Source organism: Lupinus angustifolius, chromosome LG06 (assembly GCF_001865875.1).
Source record: "Lupinus angustifolius cultivar Tanjil chromosome LG06, LupAngTanjil_v1.0, whole genome shotgun sequence".
In the NCBI taxonomy this organism is placed as follows: domain Eukaryota; kingdom Viridiplantae; phylum Streptophyta; class Magnoliopsida; order Fabales; family Fabaceae; genus Lupinus; species Lupinus angustifolius.
This window is the reverse complement of record NC_032014.1, coordinates 27,832,184-27,852,171: the sequence shown is the minus strand read 5'-3', so window position 1 is coordinate 27,852,171 and position 19,988 is coordinate 27,832,184. Positions and strand designations below refer to the sequence as shown.

The 19,988-nt window shown below is 32.4% G+C and overlaps 1 long non-coding RNA gene across 1 annotated transcript; it reads right to left on the bottom strand.

Annotated features, from left to right (window-relative positions):
• Window positions 14,393-16,156, bottom strand: LOC109350957. The gene is made up of 3 exons (XR_002108160.1): window positions 16,059-16,156; window positions 15,756-15,913; window positions 14,393-15,650 (listed from the first exon to the last, which is right to left on the bottom strand). It is a non-coding gene; the product is annotated as an uncharacterized LOC109350957 (long non-coding RNA).

The window sequence follows — 19,988 nt, the reverse complement described above, 5'->3', positions numbered from 1 at the left end:
TATATATATATATATTTATATAATATAAAATATAGAAATCTATAAAAATTAAGTTTATGTTGGATGAAGAGCTATCACATAACACCTTGTGGTTAAGTTTGAGGAAGAAACATTTATTTGATTTAATTTCATTTAACCTTCTTTTGATTTCCGAATTAAGTATTGCAGATAGAGAATTTGAGATAATCATAATTTAGAGAATTTGAATTCTTCACGACGAATTCATCGGTAATAAAAAACGATAAAATCATTAAAAATTGTTATATCAATACCTAAAAGTCACTTAATCTCATAAAATAAATAAATGATGTGACTAATTTTCATTGACAATAAAATGAGTATTATAGAGGAGTCGTACAGAAGTTTTATAATCAATTTCATTTCAATCAAGGTACTCAATTTCATGGATGAATAAGAATTTCATGATTTTATCTGGATTCAAAATTTTCATATCTATTAAATTATATCTAGGGAATCACCAAATCAAATTAAAATAGTTTTAATGTTCTCCTATTCAGAATTTTTTAACATGATTATAAATTAATCACCACTTTTTCCTTTTTTATGATGCAAGAACCATAATTGTTCGGATTTAATGTTGAAATATTAGTGCACAAGCAAAAGAAAGATCAATGTAATTTGGCTTCATTCTATACTAATGTTAAATAAGATTTAGAACATTATTTTTAATCCTCCATTCATTTAATTTTTCAAGTCACGGCTTATAAGGATCAACAACGACCATATAACTAAATTTGCTGTACTTAAATTTCTCACACCCATTTACTAATGAATTTAATATGTATACACTGCCAGTATAAAAGTTTTTTACACTATCATTAAATCATCCATCATTGATTTACTAATAATCATTGATTCTTAAACAAAAATAATACTAATTAATGATGGATGATGTGCTGACAATATAAAATATTTTACATTGTCAATGCATAGATTTTAAACTCTTTACTAATATAAATGTAAATTATATAGGAGAATGTTCATCACCCACTTCCCTATCTAACGAAACCTAGAGAATATATTATTAATATACTATTCTTTAATCAAACAAGTGTGTACCAAAATTCTTTATTTCACTAAAGCTTGATTTTTTTGACTTTTATAAATAATATTTATTGCATAGTACAATCATTCATCCGAAAAATATTAGTTCTTTATATATAAAGTAAATGAATACTGATGATTAAAAATAAACAAGTGTATACATTTTAAAACAATATCAACAAGATAATTGTGGTGACAACAATAATCAGATAAGAAATGCAAATAGAGGGACACATGTATATTCATTTATATATAGCTGTCAATATAAACATCATCTCACTTTGCACGATGGATCATAGTCATGGTCCAAATATAGGGAAAGAGATATATATCTCCAACTATATCGCGAAGTTTATTTCAAACCAATCAAATTATGTTATATAATAATTTTTTATTTTTTTATTTTATTTTGATTGGTTCAAGATATAATTAAAATATGTTTGGAGACAATATATCTTTGTCTCAAATATAGTAGTAAATAGCAACTCAGCAGCATTTTATATCCAAAATAAAATCTCACCTAATACTCATATCCACAAATAAAAAAATCATCCAATAAATGAAAACTTGGTGACAAAATCCAGGAAGCCAAAATTTAGCACCAGAACTCAATCACCAACTCCACTCATATAAGGATTCTCTAATAGATAATTTTATCTTGCTGTATTTCAATCTTACTAAAAGTTTACATTATTATCTTACATCATTTTTATATTCTCTATAAAATAAAATATATTATTATTACTAATAAAAATTCTATTTTTAAATTTTTATAATTGATATAAAAATATTTATTTATGTAAATATTAAAATATGATGATAAACTTATTGAATTAAATAAGTTTATGGGTAGACAGACAATTTTGGGTTGTCAAAATACTAATATAGTGTAATGTAAACAATTATTTATATATTATTTTAAAATAACATTAATAGGTTTAAAATTGTTTTAATTTAATTAATATTATAAATTAATTATTATTAAACTTTTATATTTAAAATAAAATTTATAAAATATTAATTTTATTATTCTATTTAATACAAAATATAGAAAATATTAATTATATTATTCTATTTAATATAAAATATAGAAATCTTTACAAAATAAAAATGAAGGTTGAGGTTGCTTGATGAGCTGATACTTGATACCAATGTTGTAAAAATCATTTTGTACCGGCCGGTTCAACCGGAAAACCGGTGAACCGGAGCCCTAATCGATACGGTACAAGTGTTGAACCGGTCAAGTATCAAAACCGGTCAAAAACTGGTGAACCGGCCGGTATTTTACTAAACCTGCCGGTTTATACACATTTTTTTTTGAAAAAAAACTTAAAAACTCATTTCAAGGTGACAAACTTTCCAACCCTTCTTCAACACTTCAAGGGCATACATAAATTACAATTTTTGGTTCCTAACATTCATGTGTAATCTCAGTGACATTTGTGTAATCTTGGAGTAGTGTCTGAAAATAGGATTTGGTGGAAATATATAATATCGATATGAGACAACTTTGACTCGTTGGTGTTAAATATTAAAAATCCATTTTTTTTTGTTTTGTAGAGTGAGTTGTGAACTTGTGTCATTTATTTATATTTTGCTGTTGTTAAGTGATACTTTTCGATTAATATATGTTTTGTAATTTAGACTTTGAATTTGTTAAAGACTTAAAGTTGTTTCTTTATGCGAATTTTGAGTAGATTATAAATATGGATTATTAATTTGAGTATCTACCTATTTGGTATTTTTTGTTATAGGTTTTTATATATATAAATATAAGTAGGTATGTACAGTTTAACAGGCATGTGGTTTAATTACTGAACTATCGGTTGAACCACTGTACAACTATACCAGTACCTGATAAGGCTAAGGGTAGACCCGGAATTAAAAATGTGTATAAAAGGGGTAAAAGGAAAGTATGGTTGTTAAAATAACTAACTGTGCCTCTTAATCGTGGGTAGTTAGCAGTTAAGCCTTAGTAGTTGCCTATAAATAGAAAGAGAGGCTTAAGAAGGGGATAGTTAAAAACTGTGTGATAACTGATTAAGGAATCAGTTAGGGGAGGATCGAGGGATTCTTTTTCATTGTTGTTCATTACTATCTTCTTGTAATTCTTCTTCTCTTCTTAATAAAAACCATAGAATCCTACCACGAATTCAACAATCATGGGTTAGGGGCATTTCTTTTCATCCCTACTTCTAATTTTCTTACAACTGGATACCAGTGCTTAACACTAGTATCAGAGCACCATCTTGGTGCTTGTTGGGAGAAACACCACCGCTGCTGTTTGGGTTTCATCGCATGGTTTCTACGAGAGGAATGGCGAAGGATAATGAGAGTTGGTTGCAAGAAAGGGAAGATTTACGAATGAGGTTGGAATTGACTGAAGCTAGAACCAAGAAGACAAAGGAACTGTTGGCTGCCATTGCTGCCAAATTAGGGGTGAATTCAGGAGAGAATTCCACGAGGGGAGGTAGCAAGGATGGAATTGACAGTTACAAGGTGCACCAAAGACAAGATAGGTGGAGAAAACTCGAGATTCCGATATTCGGGGGAGAAATAACTTTGGTTGGGTGTAGAAGTTGGAGAGATATTTTTCGATGAGAGCTATCAATGAAACTGAGAAGATGAGGGCAACAATGGTAACATTAGAAGGAAGGGCTCTCAGCTGGTACTAGTGGTGGGAAGGGTGCAATCCTTCACCCTCTTGGGACAGTTTTAAAATAGATGTGGTTAGGAGATTCCAACCAATCATGGTACAAAATCCCTTTGAGTTGTTATTGTCATTAAAGCAAGAGGGCAGTGTGGAGGCTTATGTGGAAGAATTTGAGAAATACGCAGGGGCCCTTAAGGATAAGGATCAAAGGTTTCTGAGGGGGGTATTTTTAAATGGCCTTAAGGAAGAGATTAGGGTGGAGGTGAGGCTTTACGAGCTGAGATCCTTACAAGAATTAATACATAAAGCTATACTCATAGAACAAAAGAATGTGGTGGTGCAGAGGAGGACTAACATGAGTCAGACCAGAAGTTATGGGTCAAGTAAGGGGAGTTCTTACAACAAGGTTGTCACCTTAGAACCTTCATCAAATGGTAGCAGAAAGGAAGGATCATCAATGGGGAGTTACAGTGGGCAAGGGAATCAGAGGGTTACCCCGGAGGTTAATAGTTCTAGAGGATTAGGGGAGTATAGGAGGCTATCTAGTACAGAAATGAAGGAGAAAAGAGAGAAGGGCTTGTGCTTCAGGTGTGATGAACCATTCTCCAGAGAACATAAGTGCAGAAATAAGCAGTTGAGCATGCTATTGATGGCTGAAGAGGAAGAAGGTGAGGAGGAAGAAGAAGTGGGAACTGAGTTGCAAACATTCAATTCTTTGCAACTATCCCTGTTTTTAATGAAGGGATTAACTTCTACTAAATCATGGAAGGTAGGGGGCTTAGTGGGAGACCATCTAGTGGTAGTTATGATTGATTGTGGTGCTTCCCACAATTTCATATCCAGAGGCTTAGCAGACAACCTGAAACTACAAGTGGAACAGACTCAAGCTTATATAGTCGAGGTTGTGGATGGGCATCATATCAAGTGTCAAGGAAAATGTTCTCTGCTCAGAATTCTCTTGCAACAACTGGAGATAATTCAAGACTTCTACCTGTTTTCTTTGAGAGGGGTGGATGTGGTGCTTGGGTTGGACTGGCTAGCCAGCTTAGGGGAGGTGAAGGCTGAGTTTGGAGAGATGAAGTTAGCTATCCATCAGGGTGGCTCAATCATTACTACAGAAGGGGATCCTGCTATGACTAAGGCAGAATTATTTGTGGGAGCTTTTATGCAACTCTTAAGGCAGGAAAGTGAAGGCTTGTTGTTACAATATGATGATGTTCCTAGAATTAGATCAGAGAGGGCCACACCAACTGTTTTGGAAGGGGTGTTGCAACAATTTCAGTCAGTGTTCCGAGATATACAGGGTCTACCACCTACCAGAATACACGATCATGTTATACATCTCAAGGATGGGGCATAAATTCTTCATATCAGGCCTTATAGGTGCCCTCATTATCAGAAATCGGAAATAGAAAGATTGGTGGCAGAGATGTTAGAAGCTGGGGTTATCAGACCTAGTATTAGCCCCTATGCCAGCCCTGTAATTCTGGTCAAGAAGAAGGATGGAGGTTGGACATTTTGTGTGGACTACAGAGCCCTTAATAAGGTAAACCATCCCTAACAAATTCCCTATTCCCCTTATTGAAGAGTTATTAGATGAGTTGAATGGAGCTAAGGTGTTCTCCAAGCTGGATTTGAAGTCTAGGTATCATTATATTAGAATGAGATCAGAAGATGTGGAAAAGACAACATTTAGGACCTATGAGGGGCACTATGAGTTCTTAGTTATGTCATTTGGGCTAACTAATGCTCCCTCAACTTTCCAAGCACTCATGAATGACATCCTTAAGCCTTACTTGAGGAAATTCACCTTAGTATTCTTTGATGATATACTAGTGTACAATCCTGATTTGCCCTCCCATGGACACCATCTAGAGTTAGTCTTAGCCCTCTTGAGGAAGAATGGCCTCAAAGCTAATCCAAAAAAAAAGCAGCTTTGGTCAAACCAATATTGATTACCTAGGGCATGTCATATCAACATGAGGGGTATCTTCTGATAGCTCCAAGGTGGAAGATATGAAGACTTGGCTAGTGCCCACTAATGTCAAGGGGTTGAGGGGATTCCTTGGTCTTACAGGTTACTACAGGAAATTTGTAAGAGATTATGGCAAGATTGCTAGGCCCCTCACTAACTTGCTCAGGAAGGAAGCCTAGTCAGATGAAGCCAACTCTGCCTTTGAGAAGTTGAAAGAGGTTATGACAGAATTACCTATGCTTGTTGTCCCTGACTTCAACAGGGAATTTGTAATAGAAACTGATGCATCCAGTAAGGGTTTATGGGCTATTTTGATGCAATGAGGGAGGTCCTTAGCTTACTGGAGCAAGGGATTATCACCTAGGGCCCAACAGAAATCTGTATATGAGAGGGAATTGATGGCATTAGTACATGCCATCTAGAAATGGAGGCATTATCTTTTGGGTAGGCATTTTGTGATCAGAACTGACCAGGGAAGCTTGAAATTCTTAACAGAAAAGAAATTATTCTGAGATGAACAATTTAAGTGGGCTGTGAAACTAATTGGATTAGATTTTGAAATCTAATACAAACCAGGAAGTGAGAACTCAGTTGTTGATGCTTTGTCTAGAAGGCTCATGTATACTGCCATCACTCTAATAACTAATGAAGATGTTGCAGGTTGGGTGGAAGAGTTGCAATTGGACCCTAAGTGGAAGCAGGTCATGCAAGATCTAATGGTGACTCGTACCAGCCACCCAGGGTTTGAGTTGAAGAAGGGGGTTCTGTACTACCAAGACATATTGGTTTTATCAAGAAATTCCAACAAAATTGGCCTTATTCTCTCTGAATGCCCTGAGACTCCTGCAGGGGGACATTCTGGTTATCTAAGGACTTACAAGAGGATTGCTAGTTTCTTATTCTGGGAAGGGATGAAGACATATATCAAGACCTTCATACAAGAGTATGAGATATGCCAAAGGAACAAGTATTCTATCTTGGCACCTGCAGGATTACTACAGCCTCTCCCTATTCCTCAGCAAGTGTGGATGGATCTATCAATGGATTTCATAGGGGGTCTTCCTAGAGCCAAAGGTATAGATACTATCTTTGTAGTAGTGGATAGGCTTACTAAGTATGCTCATTTCTTTGCATTAGGGCATCCTTATTTTGCCAAGGAAGTGGTTGTTGTGTTTGTGAAAGGTGTGGTTAAATTGCATGGCTTCCCTACTTCTATAGTTTCTAATAGGGATCCTCTGTTTTTGAGCCATTTCTGGAAGGAATTGTTTAAATTGGATGGAACGCAGTTGAAGATGAGCACATCCTCAAACAGATGGCCAAACTGAGGTGACTAATAGGTGCTTAGAAACCTACTTGAGGTGCTATGTGAGTCCTAAGCCTAAGCAGTGGGTGGATTGGTTGCATTGGGCAGAATTCTGGTTCAATTCCAATTACAATAGTTCAGCAGAGATGACCCATTTCAGAGCATTATATGGAAGGGAACCTCATGTGTTGATAAAGGTTGGAACAATACCTTCCAAGGTTGAAGAAGTCAACCAATTGTTGAAGGAGAGGGGTGAGATACTAGAGGAATTAAAGACTAACCTGGCTAAAGCACAAAATTTAATGAAACAAGTGGCTAACAAGCATAGAAGAGCAATGGAGTTTGAAGTGGGAGAATGGGTGTTCCTCAGATTGCAGCCTTATAAGTTGAAATCCTTGGCTACTAGACCTTGTGCAAAACTGGCTCCTAGGTATTATGGACCTTATCAGATCCTACAGAAGGTGGGAGAAGTAGCATATCAACTGGATCTAAGGTTCATTCAGTCTTTCATGTATCTCTATTGAAGAGGGATCTTAAACCTCATCAGCAACCTCAACCCTTACCACCTATGTTGAATGAAGAGATGGTATTAGAGGCAAATCCAGAGGACATCATAGACTATAGGCAGAATGAGCAAGGGGAGATGGAAGTCTTGACTGACAACATGGCAGAATCTCCCTAAGCATGACAACACATAGGAGTCAACTACTATTCTACGGGAAACTTTCCCTCAATTCAAACTTGAGGGCAATTTAAAAAGTTTAGGGGAGGGTATTGATAAGGCTAAGGGTAGACCCGGAATTAAAAATGTGTATAAAAGGGGTAAGAGGAAAGTATGGTTGTTAAAATAACTAACTTTGCCTCTTAATCCTGGGTAGTTAGCAGTTAGGCCTTAGTAGTTGCCTGTAAATAGAAAGAGAGGCTTAAGAAGGGGGTAGTTAGAAACTGGGTGATAACTGATTGAGGAATCAGTTAGGGGAGGATCGAGGGATGCCTCTCTTTCTATTTATAGGCAACTACTAAGGCCTAACTGCTAACTACCCAAGATTAAGAGGCAAAGTTAGTTATTTTAACAACTATACTTTCCTCTTACCCCATTTATATACATTTTTAATTTCGGGTCTACACTTAGCCTTATCAGTACCTGACCGGTTTGATAACCGGTACAGTTTAACAACACTCCATGATACTTTGTGGTTATGCTTGAAGAAGAGAATAATGACGTGGCAGCCTCTCTATAAAGGACAAGGATCTGTAGTCCTAAATTGTGTGTTAAACCATGTCTTGGATTAATAAAAATATGTTATGTCAATTGAAGAAATAAATATTTATTATTATTTATGCTGGTTTTGTTTCAATATTAGTGCAAAACATAATTTGAGATAAAAGATTTTTATGTATGCTTCAAACATTAACATAATGTTGTGAAGTTTGTTGATGCTAGAATTTCCAACTTCTGAATGTTTAATACTGTTTGTAGCTGAGGCTGTTTTTTTTAAATTTATTTTATTCTACCTTCGTTTGATTTCCTAATTAAGTGATTATTGGCAGAAAATTTGGGATAAACATGTTTTCACTATATAAAAAGAATTTGAGGAGAAGTATTCAGAATTTGAGTTCACACTACATATTATACTTTCCATAAACGGAATTAATATGTACACATTGCTTGTATTATTTGCTATGAATGTGGAATAATTTTTTCATTAAAAATTGTCATGTCAACATCTATAAGTTACTTAATCCCATAAAATCAATAAATAAGATAATTAATTCACATCGATTGTAAAGATAATCATACATATATGATTCAGTGGAATACTTATCCATTATCGATCTAAAGATTTATACAAATTTATTACATTATTCATAATTTATTTGTATTATTTATATTTAATAATCGATTATGATTAAAAATAAATGTTAAATAATATAATGAGAATATAAAAAAATGTTAAACTATCTATGTATATATTTCTCTCTCTTTTATTCACTTTCCACAATCAATGTAATAATTTTAGGGATAAATAAGAATTTGAAGATTTTATCCCATTAAAAAATGAAACTATATTCTTATCTCAACTCAAGTATATGATCTACGAAATCATCAAATCCAATAATTTTAATATTCCCCTATTCAAAATTTTAGGACACAATTATAAATTAATCACCACTTTTCCTTTTTTATATAATGTGACAACCATAATTGTTTGGAAGGTTGAAACATTAGTGCATAAGCAAAAGAAAAAATCAACGGTCTAATAGTCTTTATTCTATAAATAATAATGGCAAATAAGAATTAAAACATTATTTTTACTCCTCCATTCTTTTAATTATTCAAGTCAAGGGATATAAGGAACAACCAGCACTAAAGTATATGACACCCATTTACTAACGTGGAATACAAAATTCATACAAGAACGTTCATGACAAACTTCGATATCTTCAAAACATAGAGTATATTTATTTATTTATTTATATACTATTGTTTAAGTAAATTAGTGTGCACGTTTATAAAAAAAACATCTAACAACATACATAAATGAGCTCATAATCATAATCATAGAACACATATAAGTACTCGAAACGTTGATCACAAACTTGATTATCTTACGAAAATAGAATATATCCAAATATTTTTATTAAGAGAATAATGTATCTCCTCGTATAAGGAGATAACTTATCTCCTCTAGCCAGTAAAAATGTGACATGTGTGCTATTTTGTTTATTTTTAAAAATATTTTTATAGAAAATGATGAAACATGACACATGTCATGATTTCACTGGCAGGAGGAGATAACTTATCTCCTTATACAAGGAGATACTCCATTCCCTATTATTAATATACTATTCTTTAAGTAAACTACAGCACACATTATTAAAACAATATTAGCAACTTAGTGATTAATTGGTATAGATTAAAATTTATAGATTTTGCTTATTTTAAAAAAATAAGATTAAAGTTGCAGTACACATATGTTTGACAACCTATCTAAACTATAAACTCAACTTATTTTTGTTAAAACACCAAAAATTGAAGTTTTTTTACTATGAGTTTTTCTTTCAAAGTTTACTTATTTTTCTATTAAAATATCAATTTAAAATTTACCCTTAATTTCAAGGTTATCTTCATTTTCATTCATATGTCATGTTATTTTTAAACATTGATATTAATTTTTATACTTTTTTAGTCTTTATTATGAAGTAATGAAAATTAAAAAAAAAATCATAGTAATGTATATATATGATAAATATTAAAATAAATATATATTTATTACGTAAAAACAATCAAAATAATCACAAAATAAATAAATAACATATCATTTTATTTAATTTGTTATGTAAAAAATTAATCATTCTACCTTAACCAAACTAAACAGAATAACTTATATTCAATTTTCAAATAAAGTACTCATATATAAACAGATTATAATCTTAACATATTATAATCCTACAATTTATGAATAAAACTAAAGATATAATCTATATTAAATGCATGGATAATTGTAGAGAGTAGAGACAACAATAATCACACAACATATGCAAATAGCTTAACACACACTTATATATCTATGTATGTGTGAATATAAATACCATATCATCATTGTCGCGGTCCGAATAGTTGGGAATGTGGCTCCAACTTTGTGATAAGAAAGCAAAAACCATGAAACATAACATTTACTGCATGAAAGATAATATATGTATGGTACATGCCTAATATAGCATAGAAGTTGAATGACCTCTAGTATTTTTTACACGGCATAAATCCTAAGCATTGGGCCTTAGTTGAAAATGCAAAGTACTACACACTTCATATTTAACAATAGTCTTTTAACAATGTTTTTTAGCACAATGTTGTTAAATATATTTGAATCGTAAAAAATACTTGTAACCGTACAATTGTAACAAAGAAATTTTTTATAAATTTTAATATATATGTTTGTGATTTTAAATTTTCCTTTATTAGTTTTGAAAGTATCAACTATATTTTTAGCTAATAAATGACTTGACATTTTACAACTAAAATAGAATAGCAATCTTAGGAAAATGACTAATTCAAATATTAGTATAATTCCAATCAAAGTTATTTCCGATTCCTTAATTTTAGATCATGTTCATTATAAATATAAATTTATTACCATTTATTGTTTAATTATATAATAGGTAATATGAAATATTTATAAATCATAACAAATATGTATTCCTTAATGTTAAAACTCCTTATGAACATATTTTGTTTATAGTTTAGATCTAATATTGCAATGCTACTATTATAGTATTCAAATAGTAACGATAAGAAATATATTAAAAGAGAATAATAATTTTCTATTATTTATATTTGTTAGTAGTTATTAAGAGTAGTAATAATAGTAACAATTTCTGAATTTTATTTGTTTGTAGTTATTTTAGAGTCAAATAATAATAATACGTTTTTTGAAATTATTCTTATTTTATAGACAAATAATAACGAGTTATAAATTTATTGTTGATTTTTAAATTAATATGATAATGATATGTTGCTCAATACATTATAAGGTCTCATGTCCTTCATCCTCACTCAGGAACAATATAAAATATAAAGTATAATGATGTCTTTTTCTATCTCTTTCCTGTATGTAAAATCAACCACAAAAAACAGAATAATAATCTTGGGAAAATGGCTAATTCAAATACTAATACAATTTCAATCAAAGTTATTTATGATTCCTTAATTTTAGACACGTCTCATTATAGATATAAATGTTTAATATCATTGACCCTTATTAAAAAAAACAACATTTTTGCTTAAAATAAAGTCATATCTTTAATTTGATTTAGTTGTGATAATGAAATTGATTCTTCTACATTCATTATATTAAAAACAATCATAAGATACATAAAGTTGTATGTATTGTAACACATATTTGATTTAATTATTTTTTATTGCTTAATTTAAGTAATGCTCATTATGTATATATTTTTTAGAATTTAGAGTTGATTATAATATTGACATATTACTATTGCAATATTAAATAGTAACAATATGGAACATATCTTAAAAAATAATATTAACAATGGACAATATAAGTTTTTATTGTATCTATTAGTCAACCAAATATATAGATTATAAAGTGATTAACATTTAGTTAATTACTTATTTTCATATGTAAAATTTTTTTCTGTACCAATTTCCAGTTTCCGAAGGTAAGAAATTAAAATATTTAGTGATTTAATTATCATTTTTGAATTGAAACATTATTGATTTAAATTATTATTGTTCCAATTTAAAGATTTTATTTATTGTTTAAATTTTTACATAAGACTTTTCGCTGATTATATGTTCAATTAATTGTTGCATATCTAATAACGTTTTTTACTTACTTTTCTATTTGGGTACATAACTAGGATTTTTTTTTATTTTCCATTTAATGCTACTTTCAATTGCATTTAATATTTTCATTTTCACCATTGAGAATTTACACAATCTTTTATGAAGCTTTCAACGTAATACATATATTATTTATCAATACTAAGAAGTCATTTAATATTTCCTCATACTCTTCAATGATTAGCCTTGCTGTATACATATGGTCGTGTAAAGAATATATCTCAATGTTCAAATTTTACGGGTATTTTAGTTACTCATACCTATAGTTTGCTTCTTGCCTTTTAAAAGTTTTGTTGTCTATAGAGCTTCTATAATTTTCTCATTGTTTTTCACTATTTTGCTTCTGATTTGTTATGTTTGCTTTTTAATTATCTAATATTACCATCAAATTTTTATGTTTTCTAAATGTTTAGACCATTTAGTTATGTTTTTAATCATTATTTTTTCTTTCTACAATATATGTTAACATCATGCTTTCAAATCTCTTCATCACTCTCATATGAAGTATAAGTGTAACATGTATGTTATTAACTATGCGGCAAAAAATTACTGTCCCGTGCAAATGCACGGATAACTTACTAGTTTGTAATTATGAAATTATTTAATTTTACTTTGAAAGATATAACTCGAGTAAATATTACATGAAAATAATCCAAATTGTTAATAGAAACTCATATAGTAGTTTTTCATATATAACACAACTTGGTCATACATATATGAAAAATTCAATTGTTTATTATTTCAAAAAAAATCTAAATCACCTCCAACCAATATTATTAAAATAGAATATTAGGGTATGTGATTTAGCATTTAACACCGTGAAAATTCAATGTATTTTATTAATTATTTATTTTAACAAAAATTAATTTTAGAAATTAATCGGTAATTATTTAGGCTAAACCGTAGTTTAGTGTGAATTCCTATTTTGTGGTAAAATTTTCGTAATTTTATTTGAAGGAAAGTTCTTAGACTGCTTTTGGGGCCAAATTCATCCGAATTCGGCCCAATAACGTATTTTTGAGTTTCATAGCTCAGAATCAAATTTCGATTGGTCCATTGGCTTCGAAATATTATTTTCAGTCAAGATAGACATCAAGTTTGTCCTTGACACATTTTTAAATATTTTTCACTTCGAAATCTATGTTCAAAGTTCTAACTGTAAACCGAACTCGGAGGATTTTTAATATCCAACTAAGTATTAGTCGATAATACTCGGGCATGACTTAAACGTGAATGTTTCGCTGAAGAGGTTACTTCACTTTCACGAGTGATCCTTACTTGTCAAGAAAGCAAAAATACTCATCTTTTACACAAAATCTCTTAAACCCTTCATCTACCCATTGCACCATTTATTCTTTGAAAACCTTTGGTTTGTCCATCCCTAAATCTGATTCATTGTACTTAAAAGATCCTTCTATTTAGAAAACCCTTTGCATCACTCTTTTCCCTTCTTCATTCTGATTTTCTCAAGAACTCCAAGGTTAGTTCTTAATCTCTTAGAAATCTAACCGTTTGTTATTTATGAAATTTTCGTATGATGTTTATACGCATGTTATGAACTTTTTCAACCGTAGAAATTTTCTAATAATCTTCCTAACTCTTGTTTTACTCAAGAACTCGAAAAATGAGTTTTTATGAATTTAGAAATCGTTGTTTTGAAACCATTGTGAACACCCAATTTCGTCTGGGTCATTTCCAAAATAAAAAATATATATATGTAAACGTTCAAGGCAACAAAAAAGGCTTCATTTAGAATGATTCTATTATGTTGGAGATCCAATGCTCTTATCTTTAGCTATTTGATTGATTAAATATTATTTAGAAATATCCAAACAAACAGTGTACAAAAAGGAACAGATGAACACGTTTCAAACTCCCATTTTAGTAGGAAGACACCTGATTACTTGAAGGACATGTCACTAGAATCAAATATTATGGGGTCCACAATTTGCTCAAAGTTATTAACAACGAATCTAACAAAGGGGTACTTACTTCAGCCTTGCAACCATAGCGAATCATGAACAGTGCTTAACATACACATTATCTTTCTATAGCCATGAACAAATTCTACAAGTTCCATACTCAAGAATAATTACAATTAATCAACAAAATAATCAATTGGAAAATACAGAGCTTCTAGTTCCGTGATTATCCAAAACTCCTTCATATATTACTTTCTCGGATCACCAACATCATGGCTTCCCCCAACATACACTAGCCAAGCATGTTCAAGTCCAAACCTTACAATCAAACGTGAATCAGCATAATTCCCAAATAAAAGTAGGCACTCAACAGTTACAATCAGCAGAACTGATGGACAAACTTAAACGGTAATAATCAGAAAAGACAAAGGGTCTTGATAAGTTGAACCACAATTAGCAAATCAAAAGGCTTTCACATATCAATAGGAAACTGTAATCAGCTATAAAGAGAAACAGCTATTGATTACAAAAGGAATCTGAAACAAATGCAAATCTGAAAGCTTCACCATTTCAGTTACAAATCAGCCATCATGGACAACATTCAAGGGGAGTTAAAATCAGAAAGCAAGGGTCATTGGATTTCAGAAATAATTCAATCAGTCATTTGAAAGGGTTTTGGTACCAACACAGCTATAAATAGGGAGGAAACAAAAACACCATGGAGACACACATACATTCAGCAAAAAAAAAAAGCAAAAGAGAAAGAATACAAAAAAAGAGAGAAAAGCATTGCAACAGTGATAAAAAGAGAACAAATCAGAAAAATTAGAGGGAATAATCAGGAGAAAGGAAGAAGCATTCGAAGCTCATATTCACATCACATAACATAGCATACATACGCATACATAACCACAAGAGAAACCAACCAAGTGATATTGCAAAAAGGTATCCAGAAACAGGCAGAAAAGAGATCGTAACAAAACATTAGACACCATACATCATAGAGATCTGGAGGAATAGGAAGGAAGAAGCATAACTCAGGTAAGTCACTCATTTCTTCCCTTTTTTTTCCTCAAATGCTTACAAATAGAAATGCATTCCAATCAATATGTATCAAGAGGGATATATGTTACGCCTTCAAATGTTTATATCATAAAATTAAGGGCTTGGTTTATATTCAATAACTAGAGCATAAAGAGTGTAAATAGAACGATATAATAATCACGGTATGAATCCGGCATCAACCAAACACCAACAGATGACCATACCAAATCCAGATTACATTTTGGTTTAGTCGATGCAGCGTATGTCTTCAGCACTTTTTAATCGGTTTCGGCCCAGCCATGAACGACTCTGATATCATTCTGTTAAAATCAATTAAAGTGGTATGAGTTCCTGAAAAATAGCTAAAGTAAGAATCAATAGAGGGCATCGAATTGACAAAAAATAAATAATAAATAAGTGATTACTGATTCAGAACCACCATAAGTCACCGAGAGTGAGAACTGAACCACCTTAAGCCACCAGGAGTGAAAACCGAACCATCATAAGCCACCGGAAGTGAGAACCGAACCACCGAAAACCCCTACCTCAAGAGATACCATTCTTCCATCCTGAATCCATTAAACTTGTTGTCTCTAAGCTATTAATCCTGTATATAGAAAATAATTCTCCGGCCTATTTTGCTACCTAATTCTAAAAACAACCCAATATTATTTTACCAAATAAATTGGGATTTTTATAGTGAGGTTATGGTTCGAGTCGTCTCTAACTCCCCGGAAATGAATCACCGAGAGTAATTGCGAATCGCCACTAAAGAAAGAACCTCATCGTCACTGGAAATGGAACCGAAGAGGAGACAACACGACTTAGTGCCTATATATTGACCAATTCAATAAACTAATACCTCTAAAACCTAATGGTATTTTCTCAAATCACTAACAATAATCAAAGTAGAAACAATTTTTTGAACTAGAACTACGTAAGCCTTGATCCCCTTAATAGGGGTACGTAGGACCAAAGTCAATATTGTCAGGCTCAATAATAAAAATAAAAAATATTATGTTTTACTAATTTAATTTCTAAATAAATAATTTTTAAGGGTATAAAAGTTCATTTGATTAGCGAGGGTACCGTTTTAATACGGGCGGACGGGGTGCTAGTACCTTCCCCGATCCGTAATCGACTCCCGAGCTCAGAATCTCTATTCAAAGACCATTTTATCCAAATCGGGCATAATAAGAGTTTTCTACGTTTTAACTGCAAAAACGTAGTGGCTTCTAAGTAGATGTCTCAATTTGTTAGCAAGAAAAAGTCTATTAAAATATGCCCCTTTAAAATAACATTTTTCACATAATTCTCATCTAAATATTAAATAATTCTCAAATATATTTTATTAATTAGTTCTACAATTATGAAATAATGCAACACTATATTATCCAATTAATCATGGAATTTTTATAGTAAGGTTATGGTTCGAGTTGTCTACCATGAAATATTGTTGTTCATGGGGCTGTTTTGATTTTTGTGTATAGTTTCAAGGCGTTTGAAGTAGGACAACCTACACATTCACATAAAGGAGATCAACCGCGCTACAACTCAAGGTGAGGGAGAATACACCTTGACATAGTGGTGTCCGAATATGACACCTGGATCTCCCAACTACCTCACAAGTTGGGAGCTATACTGTTTTTATTTAGAAACTTGTACTTAACCAAATGAGCGTGCCTGAATTAAGTACGGAAGATTTCTTAAGCTTTATGCCTTAGGATATACTAAAATATTAAGTATTGTGATAGTTATCCATGAAGGAACACCACTCGAGAAACTAAAACGCGTAGGGATAAAAAACAATAGAGATTTTCGATATGATGGCCCAAAAGGGCGAGGAAGTAGTCTAGACTGCTAGACCCTCTATAACGCCCCAAAAATTACTCCAAAAAAATCTTGCTCAAAAATAGGTATTTTGTTTTTATATAAAATTTATTTCCTTATATTCGTTTCATTTTTGGAACATCACTTTAAGTAACATACAATGTGGAAAATCAAAAACATCATTCCTAAAGGTAATAAAAAATATAACTCAATATAACTTTGAAACATACTTCATTAGAATATCATGAAACATTGGTACAAAGTACAAGGCGGAATCATAATCGTTGCCCAAATAAAACTACTCACAAAATAAATACCCTACACAGGTACACTAACCAAAAAGCACCAGGGCTTGTGTAGGTATAACTATTTCCCTCAATCCTCCATGCCCCCTCTTGGGACATCGAAAAGTGGTAACTCAGAAACCTGACAGAATGGTTCATCTGAACAAAACGCGAATAGAAGACAACAGAAAGAAAATGGAGTAAAACATCTAATGAATATTACTCATTGACAGCGTGGAATTACACGGAATATCACATCCAGACAGATCCGCATAATAAACACAATATCTACATCACATATAAAAATGCACAATGATGAATGATGTTATAATCTCAAATTATGAGGGTCAAAGTCCACAATCTCAATGTATGGATGTTATGCTTGTTTCATCCATCCTTTCACCAATATCCTCCCAATATACTATTCGGAAATAACCAAGAGTACAGGTCCCATAACAAGCCAATTTGAATGCACTAAAATTATTCCTCGCAAGGATATATGATCGATCTGTTCCAAAGAACTATCTGTTTCAGGATGGTGTCGTATCAAACACTTTCTGGGCATCCCTCTCATTGATCTTGATTGCAAAGAAGGGTTGTCAGAGATCGTCTAGTTTGCACTGTGAGAGCTTTCTGATCCAACAGAATACCTCATCCAGGAATACAAGGGACTCGTCTCACCTAGACTCACCCTCAAGACTTTGTTGACGAACCACCGCCATCGTCGTCTCTCTCAACATCTCGGGGCTCGTTCGTCTCTCGTAAATTTCCTCTCCACTACTTCATTATCCATAATGAATATGCACACTAACCGAGGTTAGCTGATTAAAACTTTTAATCATTATTTTATATGATCGGCCCAACCTAAGACATCTCCCAAATGAATGCTTCATATGGGACCCGATCTTACGTCAACACATAAATAGAGGAATAACATCCCTACCACTACGAACCATCATTGAATCACCTTGGACGGCCACATGACCAAGCCTCTTACGGTTAGAAAACCTCACTGCGTGGTATCATGTAATCCATTTTTTGGGCATCGCCCTAATCACGACATCATAGTTGGAAACCTTGCCCTAAATAGGTGCAAGAACAAAGTTACTTGTATAAGTTTGTCAATTTTGGGCACTAGGCTCAATCATCTGAGTCATGGTCTTTCCCAAGCAAGGGCTATTGCCTAAGCAATCAAACAATCAGAAACAGTAAAAAATATTGTATGTCTCTCGCTCAAGCGACGAACTCATCAAAACAGACTCAATTATCTTCCTAATTCTCGCCCAAGCGAGGGAGTGTCGCTTAAGTGACAAATCCATCAAAAATTGGTCAACATACCTGTCTGGTCCATGCCTAGGCAAAATACGGTCGCTCGGGCACCAAAAACGCCCAAAATGGGCCCTTTGGCCCTCGCCTTTAACAAATCAATTCCTTACTTTTATTACTTTCAAGAATTTCATATAGTTATTTACCTTTACAACGTCTTGATGTCAAACATGCCATTAGGCTCTCGTATATATGAGAGTTATCATTCAGACGACTTAAAAAGAAGTAAAGTGTGTATGGAGTCCTCTCGCGCAAGTGAGAGTTGTCTTGCTCAAGCGATGGCACATCCATTTTTGAGGCATTTGTGGCTTAAGCGAGAAAACAATCAGTTCTCTTGGTGCCTATTTTAGCTCAAGCGAGAGCTGTTTCGCCCCTAGCTAAAACACTCGTTTTCTCTAGACACTTCTCACTCAAGCGAGAGCTGTCTTGCTCAAGCGAGAAGAGTCTGAATATCATTTTAATTACTTTTCTCAAGGAAAATATTTCTCATTTATATCACATGTTTTTAAACCTTGAATTTAACAAGTATCACATACATATCATTCCCATCATAATCATTCAAACATTATAATTCAAGAGTAAAAATGGCACTTGCATATATAAACATAACATAAATTGGTATAAGAAATATTTTCGTACTTAATCTAAACAAACATGTAATTGATTAAGTACAAGCTTTCTTAATACTCAAGGCAACTCCAAACTTGTGAGGGAGTTTGGAGGTCTGGTTGCATATTCTGACACCACTGTGTCACGATGTTTTTTCCCTCACCTGAGTGTGTCAGGTCGCAAGGTTCTCTGTTTGCAGGTGAGCTTACTTGATCTGATCTCCTCTCGAACTCTTCATTACGCCAAAATAACGTTAATTAATTAACTGACGATAATTATTATACTTACGAAATATTTTTTTACGCGAAGATAAAACTTCCGCTTTAAAATGAATTTAATTGCTTTCATCCATCCTATTCAAGGTTGAATATCCTTGAATCATCATTTGTCATTGAAAGTCTTACAATCAAATAACATTTTTTAAAGTAAGATTTTCAATAAAACTTATACCGGAATTATGTGGTAAATCATGGATATACATCAGGCTAGTTCACAGGAAAGAGAGGTGGGTCATAAAGACACCCTTAAATACCAAGTCTTTCCTTAGACAGAACCTTTCTAGACATGTATTCCCACTTCATTACATTTTTCCGATAGTTCATAAATCTT